The sequence below is a fragment of the Schistocerca gregaria genome, chromosome 5 (assembly GCF_023897955.1).
Source record: "Schistocerca gregaria isolate iqSchGreg1 chromosome 5, iqSchGreg1.2, whole genome shotgun sequence".
NCBI lineage: Eukaryota > Metazoa > Arthropoda > Insecta > Orthoptera > Acrididae > Schistocerca > Schistocerca gregaria.
Window position 1 is genome coordinate 599,555,224 of NC_064924.1, and position 13,342 is coordinate 599,568,565.

The following is a 13,342-nucleotide window of genomic DNA, read 5'->3' on the forward strand; positions in this document are numbered from 1 at the left end:
ATGATTTGCAGTTAATTTATAGTTCATTCTCATAAGGAAAGTGGGTCATTTGTCACATATTCAAGGAACTCTTGAGCAGAGTAAATTACTTTACTTTTGATCCATCTTGAAAGACTACTTTTAAATTTATTTACTGGCTCTGTGGGCATTTTCAGGTAATTTGTTGGAGTAGACAGGACCAAGATATTTGTAGCTGCTATATGTCTTTGCAAGCCTAGCATATGGCATATTAATTGTATGTCCACTTCTTATGTTATGGTCATGAACTGTTCTCCTTAAGTCATATTTACTCAGTTGCTCTTTAACGAAGACAAGGCAGTTGTAAATATACAGGCCAGGCACTGTCATTATATTTAGTTTCATAATAATAATCTTGACATGATTCATATGGGCTACATTCTGCTATGGACCTTATGGCTTTCTTTTGCCATTTAAACACTAATTTTGAGCCTACAGAAATGCCCCACAATAATATTCTGCAACTCAGGTGCGAATGTAAGAATGCAAAATATGCATACATACTGATACTGCACCTCACCTTGTACAACAGATATATGGCACATGTCAATTTGCTACATATCTTCCCTGTGTGGGTATCCCATCTGAGCTTTTGATCTATATGAAATTCTAATCATTTTACTGTTTTGTTATCATGAGTGGCAGCATTCAGATTGAATACAATAGCTTCAGTTTTACTATCATTCTTCCGCAGTATATTTGCTTCAAACCAAGTAGTGCACCTCTCCATTGCCACTGCCATGCTCTGTTGCACATTTTAAAGATTGGTATCACATGTGATGTGTGTTGTCATCAGCATATAGTACTGCATCACATGATGCAACTGCAGGGAAATAAATTATGTAAATAATGAAAAGCAACGGTCCAAGAACAGATCCTTGAGGTACACCCTTTACGACTGGGAGACATTCTGACATTTGATTATTTACCGTAACTAACTGTTTTCTGTTGTCCAAGTATGACTTCATTAAGTATAGAGCATTCTCTCTCACACTGTAGTAGTAGAGTTTTTTGTGACAATATTGTGGGATACCGTATAAAAGCTTTCCTGAGGTCCAACAGTGTTGCACAGATAATACCTTTATTTTGAAAACAATTGTATATTTTTGCTACCATACTCTCAACTACTTCGATTGTAGAAAGGCTAGATCTGAAACCATACTGCGAGGACGTGAGTATATCATTATGTTCAAAATATTGACTCATCTGTTTATGTATGCAGTATTCTATTATTTTTCATATTATGGGTATAAGTGATATTGGTGATACTATAAGGATTCTTATGTACTGGTTTAACTACAGATATTTTTAAACATTCTCGATAATAACCTTAATATAAAATTTGTTGATTATTGTAGTCATGGCGTTACAACAGAAAATCGTATTCGTTAATTCAATGAAATTACTTATATACAAAACACACTGAATTTGAAAATCGTACTCTGCTACTTACAAGACTGGGTCTAAGCCTCGACACAAACCCCCTGTCTCCCTCCTCATCCGCAGAAACATCTAGAGAAGCAAAGAGTATGTCTCACATAACTGAATGCATTATGTTACGAAATTTAAATGTAAATACATTCTGTAGCCCTCATCATTAGAACAATAATATTTTCTCTGACAGCCACATGTTAAAAATTTAAAAAAAATAAATGCCCTCAATTTCTTGTGTGCAGACTCTGTTAATATTGCTGGAGCCTAATGGTGCAGTAGTCTCTCAGACTACTGCAGCTGCCGATCTGGATCAGCAAGCATCTCAGGGATGAGGACTATAAGACAAGAAAAAAGGACTGTAATAGGAGCTACACAATAAAAATACGTCACTCACTAAAATTACAGCAACAAGCCTTTCAAAAGCTCGATAGTATGGAGGTTTACACCTACCGACGATGACCTAAGCAAGTGCTATGATATGTACTAAAATTACAAGGCATACATAGGAACATTGAATGATTAGGACAATTAACTTATGATGTAGACTGTACCGGCGAAGGCGTTTGCTGCTGCTACTGATGCTGTCGCTGGCAGAATGTTCCATCCTGTAATGTAAATAAGTACCAGACAAGTGAACAAAGGAAAACTAGGAATGCTGATAAGCACACAATCAAGCACATGGGTAAAATGGCAAAGGCAGTATGAAAGCGAGTGCACAACGACGAGGGTTTATATAACCTCTAGCCTTCCACCAACCATTTCTCCCAAAGAGCCAATAGTAGTGCAACTTGTAACCCACCTACAAAAGAATGCTGTTCAGAGCATGCAAGACAAGTTGGTGTCAGCCATAGTTTTCGCGCGCTCGTGGATTCATCCAGAAACCCCAGGTTCCAGTCTGTACAACACTCTGTGGTGCGATGCAGCTGCACAAGGATACACAGCCACATTGCGAGTTCCCCAGTTACGACAGTGCTTGTGTAGGAAACCACTGTGATAGTGTATTTAACAATATTTTGCAGGATTGTCTTCAGAGTTTCGACACAGTGCATTTGTACTCATTTATTTTATCGATGTATTTTTTCGAGTGTATTTTGCAAAAGTTATAGAAACCTCAAAATCGGTTAATATCACGAATACTGAAAGAATCATAAAAATAGTAAATAACTACTTACAGGGATGAGAGAACAGGATCGAGTGCCACAGTCGTATGTTAAGATTCGTAAATAATTAAGCCCTTAAAGAGCAATAAAAGAAGTTTGAGGGAAAACTGTTTGTAAAATTCATGACGTAAAGAATGGCACTATTTAATATTTTGGGTGTCATCACACATATTTTAAACTAGTTAAAGTATACTATACACTTAACTTGCAATAGTTTTCATTGTTTGCAAATTATTATTATTAACATTTATTGCCCATAAATAATTAATTATTATAGATATGAAGATTTTGAGCGTTGCAATGTGTAGATCACTACAGATTACGTGTAAAAACAGTTCTATATGCAGTTCTATGTTAAAACTTTGGAGCACAGATGTCAACAAACCAATTTTTGCTAAGTGGCGAAATTTTGTCATAATTCATATTGTTTTTAAAAAAGCAATACACCAGTTTAAAAATTTAATTGAATTAAAAATGAAATTTTATGTTCATATTTGGCTAAAAAGGGAAAAACTAGAAATATTTTGATAAATATTATTTGCAAGTTTCGTCACTGATTAAAGGTAAATCTTACATTTTTTTACAAAGTGATAATTAAAATCAGTTTTTGGCACAACTTGACAAGAAGAAGGGATCGGTTGGTAGGACATGTTCTGAGGCATCAAGGGATCACCAATTTAGTGTTGGAGGGCATCATGGAGGGTAAAGATCGTAGAGGGAGACCAAGAGATGAATACACTTAAGAGATTCAGAAGGATGTAGGTTGCAGTAGGCACTGGGAGATGAAGAAGCTTGCACAGGATAGAGTAGCATGGAGAGCTGCATCAAACCAGTCTCAGGACAGGAAGACCACAACAACAACAACATTTGCCATAATGTATTTCCCTTCCACATGCACCTGGGAAGACAATGCAGTGTTTTGTGTGCAAGTGTATTTCAAACAACATCTGCAAATTTAGTCAGACGTTAAACACTTTACCTACTTTGTTTATGCACGCAAATATTTCGGAGTAGTGGAGGAAGACAGAAATTTTGCAAGTGTGCCGCAATATCTTTTTACAGTCCATGTTCAAGTGCGGTGGTATATAGTGCAAAACTGAGGAAAAGTACTGTGCAACGATCTCTTTTTGAATATGTATTTACCAACGTATTCAGGTGGATTTATTAACTCCAGGATCAGACGTGCTCAAAGACAAGTGTATTTCCCACAAAAGGGAGCAAAGTGTCTCAGCGACGGTTTCACAAGTGTGTCACGAACTTTTTAGAGTCTGTGTTGAAGTGTGGCGGTGGCGGTATTCTTTGGAGTAAAACGTGTAGTTGATTAAATATTCTCGCAGCATCTGCAAGGCTCTCTCCCTCTCTCTCTTTCTTTGTGTAGTAGTACATTTAGTTCCTGTGATCTTCAAGATATGTATATCACAACATTCCACACCACCAGATGTAATAACTCATGAAGAAGTTCGTGTTCAAAGGAAAAGGGTATCCATGTGTAACGGATGGGAAGGAAGAAGGTTGCAGGTATTTCCAATGCAACAGAAAGTGCTTAGAAGTACCGTATGACCGTGCCATAAGCCAGCACGCTCCCTGGCTGTGCTGTTACCAGCTAGTTGCCTCTATTAACGCTGGTGTGGGGACTCTGGGCTTCAGAAGATTTACTGACTGGTCTTTTATAGAATGATCTACAGTTACAGCACATGCATTTATCAGTATGAGTTGTAAAGCATAACTTAGTCCCATATTCATTATTTCATAAAGCATATTCGTCTTCAACAAAAATCAGTGCTATCGACACAGACCTCAGATGCTAATATACTCCTCCTTCTCTGGCACAGACATCTCGCCCATTGAACACAGTACACAATTAATGTCTGTCCCCCAAGTCCAGTAGCTTGACACAGACCATTTTTCTCAGATCGACATCTTGGATTACATCACAAGAGGGGGAGGGACGATAGTTCCATCTGATGGTGGTGCTGTGAATTAAGTGAATTGGACACATGCCTCATGGTAAACACACTGGATGGATCTACCACCTATGATAACTCAAATTGTTTAAATAGACAATGCATGCAAAATAAAGACTTATGTCTGTTCTATCCAGTAGCCCAGAACAGAGTGAGTCCTTTTCCCACCAATTTCCCGATGGGGCAGGGGAGAGGATGGGAGCAATCCATAGAAAATTTTCAAATGTGGTGCCACCTAAAACATGTGATTGACCACTTTTTAAATTATCACGATTTTATATTAGCAGTTGTAATCAACGGTTTGTAGATATCTAGAAAAATTAGTAATATATTCATCAAATAACTACACAAGTTTTGAAATATCTGTGCTGCATTAATTTTCTGTGTTATTGAGCAGTGTACCAATATTCTGACAAACATTTCGATAGTGAAAAATATAAAAAAATGTAATAAATCAAGAAGTTAAATAGATACAGATACTCAACTTTCAGGGAGAACAGCTATAGTGCAATGCTATTATCTGAGATATCATTTGTTAAAATCGTTTGAAGCATTTAAAAGTGTTATTAATTCAGAGGTTCATTCTGAAAATATTTAGTCACTGCAAAATATTAACTTCTGTAGTTTTAAAGATATTGACAATATTGTTGTGTCACTGTTTGCGTCTTATTTTTCTGAGATCACAGTGTATTCAGATATGCTTTATAATGTAACTTGTGATTTCTTGTCGAATTTTTTAGCGCTTGAAGAAGCGCTCTTTCAGCTTGTCTGACACTCTGCTATTGCTGGTGCATCATCTTTTCTTCTAATAGACCGACCACTGTCTAAATTCCCCAGACTGAGACTTACCCATTTCCTGCCAAGTTTGTGTTCCTCCACATGGGCTCGCCAGCAGCAGTCACTGCTGCAGGGCCAGCCGCAGTTCTTGGAATGAACCGACCATGCTGTGTTGCGAGCCCTGGGCCCACTAGCGTTCGGCCTTACAAACCAATTCACCTCATATCAGTTGTAGGTGGCCGATTAGCTAACATACATACTGTAATGTCGTATACCTCCAGTTGATGTGGCCACAGACGTTGACTCCATGGGGCCTGAGGGGGCCCGAGCCCCCTCAAAAATATGTTAGTTATATAAATTGTTAGTTATATATTTATGTTGGAATTTTTTATTTTCTTCGTTTGACGATAGGTATCTTTTAAAATACATTTAATAATGAGTTACAAAAAATAATTATTATGGTAGCAATCAGGTTAACTCAAAACGAGTGGTGTGAGTCATGATAGTGAAACAGTGCTGCAGGCACACTTAGAATTTGTCCCAGTGCGCAAACCTTTGGGTAAAGTCTGGCTCCGGCGGGCCAGCGCTGCGGTTGTGGCGACATCAGAAGGAATGGAGCAGAAGCGCCTGGAACCCTCTTGACACTTCGAGACATTACGACGCTGCGACTATATAAAGCCCACCCTGCTGTCGCACTCATTCAGTGTGGATAGTTTCGTTCAATGTATGCTGCAGACGTGTTTGGTGTTCTGACTTTAGTGTCTAGTGGACTATTTTATGACTATATTTTTTTCGTTTAGTTTAGTATCTTAGTGTATTGTGAATTAAGTTCGCAATGGATAAATTTGTTACCAAAAGGGCGCACTTGGAAATTGATGATACTGCAAGTAGACCTCCAACAATTATCGTGTAGTCAATTGCTTCATCATCTTCAGGCGAGAACCGTTCACAGCCGAAACCTGGACAATCCAATAACAGAAGGTCATTTCAGTATTCTTGGTTGATCAAACATACATGGCTAGAATATGAAGCATCTACCGAGAAAGTTTTTAGCAAAACCTGTAAAGTGACAGATGCTAAAAATCTATTTAAATGTTCTTCCAAAAAAGAAGATGTTTTTACTTCCTTAAGGTTTTCTAACTGGAAAAAGGTTTTGGAAAAATTACGTCTTCATGAAAATACGTTTACGCATAAAGAAGTGTTCTGAAACAAAATTCTATTACTAACCGAAGTGTGGCCTCCCAATTTAATGAACAGTTAGATAGTTATATGGAGAAAGGCCGTTTAGCTTTTGAGACGATTTTTACAACTGTGCAATTTCTATGCCGACAAGGACTAGCAATTAGAGGACACAAAGATGTAAATTCAAATTTTTTTCAATTGTTTGAACTCCAAAATAATGACATACTTGAGTTTAAAGACTGGTTAGAGCCTTCGGGGTATAAGTGGACGTCCCACGATATTCAAAACGAGATCATTGATCTACTAAGAAAGTCTGTGTTGAGAAAGGTATTGACTTCAATCAAGAAGACTGAACATTTTTCTATTATGGTTGATGAAACAAGTGATTCTTCGATTCACGAATAAGTGTCATTTTGTATTCGTACTCTTGATGATTCCTTAATTATCAATGAAGACTTGATTGGGTTATACAAGACCCCAAACACTGATCACAAACTCTGTTTAGTATTTTAAAAGACGTTTTTGCTCATCTTGATTTGTCAATGGATAACTTAAGAGGACAGCACTATGATGGTGCCTCAAATATGAGAGGTAAGTTCAAAGGACTAAAAAAAGTTAGTTCTGGATATTTAACTAAAAGCACGTCATGTGCACTACACTGCTCACTTTTCAGAACCATACTCTGTGAGAGCACCAACAACTAAGCTGGTCTGCGTCCCCTTTGCCTGACTTGAGAGACTATGCAAGCTTCTAGTATCTTGATAATACTGAAAAACGTAGAAGAACTTCTAGTGTTGTTTGAAACATTTTCTGAAGAGGAAAAAACAGAGGCAGGTTACAAATGTGCCAGCTACCTTGAGTTAATGTTACAATTCAAGAAATATTTCTTTTACATCTTTATTGCTATGCAATGAACCCAGTAGAGGATGTCAATTAAAAAATTAAATGCCCTCATCTACGTGTTACTGATCTGGAAAAAACATATGAGGGCTTGATTTGTATGTTGAATGGAAGGCATGATAGTTTTGAACACTTTTGGAAATTGTGTTTAAAAGAAAAACTTTCACAAGTTGAAGATCCTTCGCTTCCTCGGAATCGAAGTATACCAAAGAAATGTGGAAACAGCGAAGTCAGCTCACCGTGCACTTTCAAAACCCCAAAGGAATACTACAAAGCTATTTGCATTGAATTGTGTGAAATGGTGCAATCTTGCAGCACTGAGCGGTTTGCTTCAACTGGACTCACACAGGTCATTTCAGTTCAACAAGAGTGTAAACAGAGGTGAAACACATTGGTAAAACCAACTGAGTTTTTAAAAAATGACCTAGATATTGAGAGACGGCGCTTACAATTGAATACGTTAGCTGATATCGCTAATGAAAAACAACTGGTCTTAAGAAACATGTGTGATATAAGAAAGTACATTACCCAAGAGCCTGCAGTTGGAGAAATGTTATGTGAAGTAGTGAAGTGCATTAAGCTTCTCCAAGTAGTTCTAATCACGATAGCAACAGCAGAATGTTTATTTAGCTTGCTTAGACATCTGAAGTGATGTCTCCGGTCAACGATGGGACAGAAGCGATTGAACAACTTGGCTGTTCTTCATGCCCACCGAGATGTTTTGGATGAACTGAATATCTCACCAGTCATCAACGACCTCATATTCAGTAAAAACAATAATGGCATTTAGAGAAATATTAAAAATCTTTATAAAATAGAGAATTAAATACATACATAATGTTAAATTTTCAGTTTGGAAATATTGGTACTAGTTTAGTATTGCATTACTATAGTACTGTTTTATTTATTTTCAAATACTTAAATATTTTTAGAGTGTAAGACCCGCTATTTACATACTTTTTGACTGAAAGTATTAGGCATACTGTATTAACTTTATTAAGTGCATTAAAGCATTAACTTTGAGATATTGTTTTTATTTAATGAACCCTGAGCCTTATTCAAAGTAACCTTAAATTAGCTATTTCACTTATTAATCAAAGTGCTATTACTGTGTGACAGCAATATTTTATATTTTATTCTTTTACTGATAGTTTCGGATTTACTTTAACGTAAATTCAGTCTTATCAGAGTTATATATTCACTGATCATATGACTTTAAAATGCCTAAAAAACTTTAAAACTCACTATTTTTCATCCAAAATTTAGAAAATTTTCTGGGGCAAGACCCCCAGTATCCCCCTCCCCCCAATATTTTTTATAAGTCGGTGTCCCTGAATGTGGCACATTAGGTCGTTAACTTGGCACATCAGACTGCACCAAATTTGACTTACTTAAATAACGTAAAAAGGGAATACATGACATAACAAATAGAACATGCGGCTTGCATGTCACAACAATAATGTAAGTACCTATGTGGTGGTGTATGAAACAAAATGTACCTCCTATGATGTGTCATAACATATTATCAACATAAATTTTCTCTATCTGTCACAAATTATAGAAATTATAGCATATTAATTTAATGCATTAATAAACATGAATCAAATAAATTTAAGGAAACTTATGGGACAACTCGACTGTTCTCATTTCAAATTACATTTTGCTTTGGGCATTTCTTCACAGTGCTACGCTATTACAAAGGCAGCACAAAATAGGTGTTCTGGTGTCAAAGATTAAATTGTTTGCAGTCCAGCCACTTCTGCAGAAATTCATGACCCCCTTGGCCATGTACTGCACCAACACATGTATCAGTCCACAGCCACCATCAATGCTGAAGTATGATAGCTGTCAAACTATGACTGTGGTGTTACCAGTAATTGTATCACTTTCCAAATACCCATAGATTGGGCACTGAACGCCCTCCACTGTGGAATCAATACATTGACAGACAGGATATCAAAGTAAAAACTTATTTAGAGCACTGGCAAAGACAGATCACATTCAAACCAACATTTCGTATACTCTGTTCATGTCCTACTAGGAAACATGTCTTTTGTGTTAGGGGATTTGTTCAATACCATAAGTCAATAAGCATTTTATCATTCCTTAGTATTTTATTGCATCCAACCGACACTTAAAAAAACTGAAGCTACTCTGTGCAGAATTGTCCCAGTTAACTCTCCTTTTCTCAGCTGATAATCAGTACAATAAAGTCATCAGTGTCCTATTCATATAATAAAACACTTATCCCTTTTTCTTATGATCTGTTTATGAAGTTATCTTCAACATTTATTTATACAAACCTTTCCAAAACAATATACATTATAGAACTGACTCATGTAATATACCTCCAAAACCTTAACTTATGCTTTGCACACAAATACCCCTTCTCTCCTGGCAAGTAGTTTGAAATTTTAATGTGGCTTCGTGACCTCAACATAGCTAATTTTGTAAGAATAGTAATTACCACTAGACTACATATACTACATAAGAAGCCCATACAACATACTACAAATAACACATTTAAAATCTAATATACAAAGGATTCATATTCTCTCTTACATAAATCACTAGATTCATTACGTTCTGCCGACCTCCTCACATCAAGACTTGTGTGGTCAATATATATACCCTTCTTGCATTAAATTGTGTCTTCATACTTGATCACATTCCTTTCACACTCATCATTACTATACCCAAAACAGAAATAGACGCCGAAATTCTTAAAACTACAAGCAAAAAACACTTACTTACACACTAATATTGAAACAGAGAACAGTCTTCATTCATAAAGTGAAACACTGCCGTCATTGCCTCTTAAAACATTTATTTCGCCAGTGTGAGTGTCTTTTGAATAACATTTTTTCAGTTTTCTGAACTGCTCAAACTAGGGCCCTCTTTCTTGATTCACCAACGGACCCTTGCCTTTATGGATAACATTTGTGACTGTCATTGGAACACCATTTTTAGTTTTGAGAGACACATGCTTTCTGTCTTCATCAGTGTCGTTCAGTACGCTTATAGGCTGCACATTTTTAATTTCACCCCTCTCTAAACATTGCTCTCTCAAAAGATAATTTTCAATGTCCCTTTGTTTCTCCTCCAAATTTAAGATATACATTATAATTTCAGACCAACCCTCAATCGCATTATCACCATCAATCAATTCATTAAACACTTCCATAACCTAATTTCATCTTTTCTTTCTTCAAAACTTCTTGCTACTTGCTCCTGTGCCCACCAGTGAGGTAGTAAAGATTTCAATATTTTCCTGTACCATTTCTGATCATTAATAGAGTAGTCACATTCTTTCTTGCAGCACCATTCAGTACTAACATAGCCTTCTAAGTAAATATTTTCCCCTTTAACCACATCTGCATTCTCCAATCTATCTCTAAATCATATGTAGGATTTAAATAATCCTCAGAATCTTGTGTTTCATTGTCATCAGAAACATCAAACATACTGTTCCCTTCCTGTGATGTAGCGATATAGATAGCTGCAACATTCTCACAATAACCCACACAACTCAAAATTTCATCTCCCTTACACAAAAGTTCACAAATTTCCGTCAGATCACTACAAACCTTATCACAATTAACTCCATTAACACCCACCGATAACGCATAAGATTCGCTACTCAAAACATCCACTACATCCATCAATACATTATAGAAATCACCACCAATAACTCTGTCAACTACTGCTGATACACCACATAAATTGCCGCTACTACATTGTTCCACATTAGAATTAGCAGTACACACAAATTCCGCGAAACTCGGATCTATCTCTGTCTGTCTTACAGTTTCTCTACTCTCAGATCTCTTCAACATTCTGATCCATAACCTGTTACTTTCACATTCATCCTCCCACATCCACTCATAATTCATGCTTCATGCTTGCATCAATAGGAATATACAAGTAAGCACAAATTCCTTCCTCTAAGGTATCTAAACCTTCCTAAAAGCAATACCTATAACATCACCTTTACTTCCACTCATCAATAAATCATGCACTTCCCAAATATATAATACAATTTATCATAACCTGACAGGATTATTGCTATGTCACCTTCACAAATACCTTCACATACACCACAAAATTCATTTCCAGCTGATGAGACTGCAGCTCACTGATAGCTTCACCTCCTTTCTCAAACCTACATTACTACAGTTGTTGAAAGACACTAGTGCCTCATTAGAATTCGTCATAGATTCCACCTCCACCGAATGCAGATCCACCTCATCCTTCCTTCTGATCACAGAATTTTCCACTAAACATACAATCATCCCATCGTCCACTTCCTTTTCACAAAATAAATTCTTCGGCCCCATATCACTATTACCAAATATTTCAACACATTTTACAATATCTCTTACACCCTCTTTATGGTTGTGCCACAAAATTATTCCACATTTTATTTTTATTTCTTATAAAATCCATCTTCAACATCTGTGGCTCCTTTGCCAAATATTCAACAACGAAGGAATTTTTAAAACTACCTGTCCTTTTCAGTGCCAGTTTATTTTGTCAACTCTGGGCTGGAGATGTGTCGATCTCTAGTTTCCCAACCACATATTCTGGCATTGCATTTTGTGATGTGCCTGCCCTCAAATTTTTCATTCCATATTTTGATTTCCATTGTGATAATTCCCATTTCCTCTTTGAAAATTATTATTGTAGTGTTAACTTTTTGTTATGATCACTATAATTATTTAGTGTTCCATAAAGAAATACATTGAAACCTTCAGACAGTGCAAGTTGTTTGTTTCAATATGTATTTATGGCAAGCCTATTTATTGCTTGCCATAATGCAAATATCTTGTATTTCATATATATTACAGGTTGGTCCATCGATCGTGACCGGGCCAATTATCTCACCAAATAAGCGTCAAACGAAAAAACTACAAAGAACGAATCTTGTCTAGCTTGAAGGGGGAAACAAGATGGCACTATGGTTGGCCCGCTAGATGGGGTTGCCATAGGTCAAACCGATATCAACTGCGATTTTTTTAAAAAATAGGAACCCCCATTTTTATTACATATTTGAGTAGTATATAAAGAAATATGAATGTTTTAGTTGGACCACTTTATTCGCTTTTTGATAGATGGCGCAGTAATAGTCACAATCATATGCTCACAATTTTAGACGAATAGTTGGTAACAGGTAGGTTTTTTAAATTAAAATACAGAAAATAGGTACAGTTGAACATTTTATTTCAGTTGTTCCAGTGTAATACATGTACCTTTCTGAGAACACATGCTGTTCCAGCGTGACTACCTGTAAATACCACATTAATGCAATAAATGCTCAAAATGATGTCTGTCAAACTCAATGCATTTGGCAATACGTGTGACGACATTCCTCTCAACAGCGAGTAGTTCGCCTTCCGTAATGTTCACACATCCATTGACAATGCGGTGACGCATGTTGTCAGGTATTGTTGGTGGATCACGATAACAAATTTCCTTCAACTTTCCCTACAGAAAGAAATCAGGGGACGTCAGATCCAGTGAATGTGCGGGCCATGATATGGTGTTCCAGTGACCAATCCACCTGTCATGAAACGTGCTATTCAATACCGCTTCAACCGTACGCGAGCTACGTGGCGGACATCCATCATTTTGGAAGTACATCGCCATTCTGTCATGCAGTGAAACATCTTGTAGTAACATCGATAGAACATCACATAGGAAATCAGCATACATTGCACCATTTAGATTGCTATCGATAAAATGAGGGCCAATTATCCTTCCTCCCATAATGCCACACCATACATTAACTCACCAAGGTAGCTGATGTTCCATTTGTCGCAACCATCGTGGATTTTCCGTTGCCCAATAGTGCATATATTGCCGGTTTACGTTACCGCTGTTGGTGAATGACGCTTCGTCGATAAATAG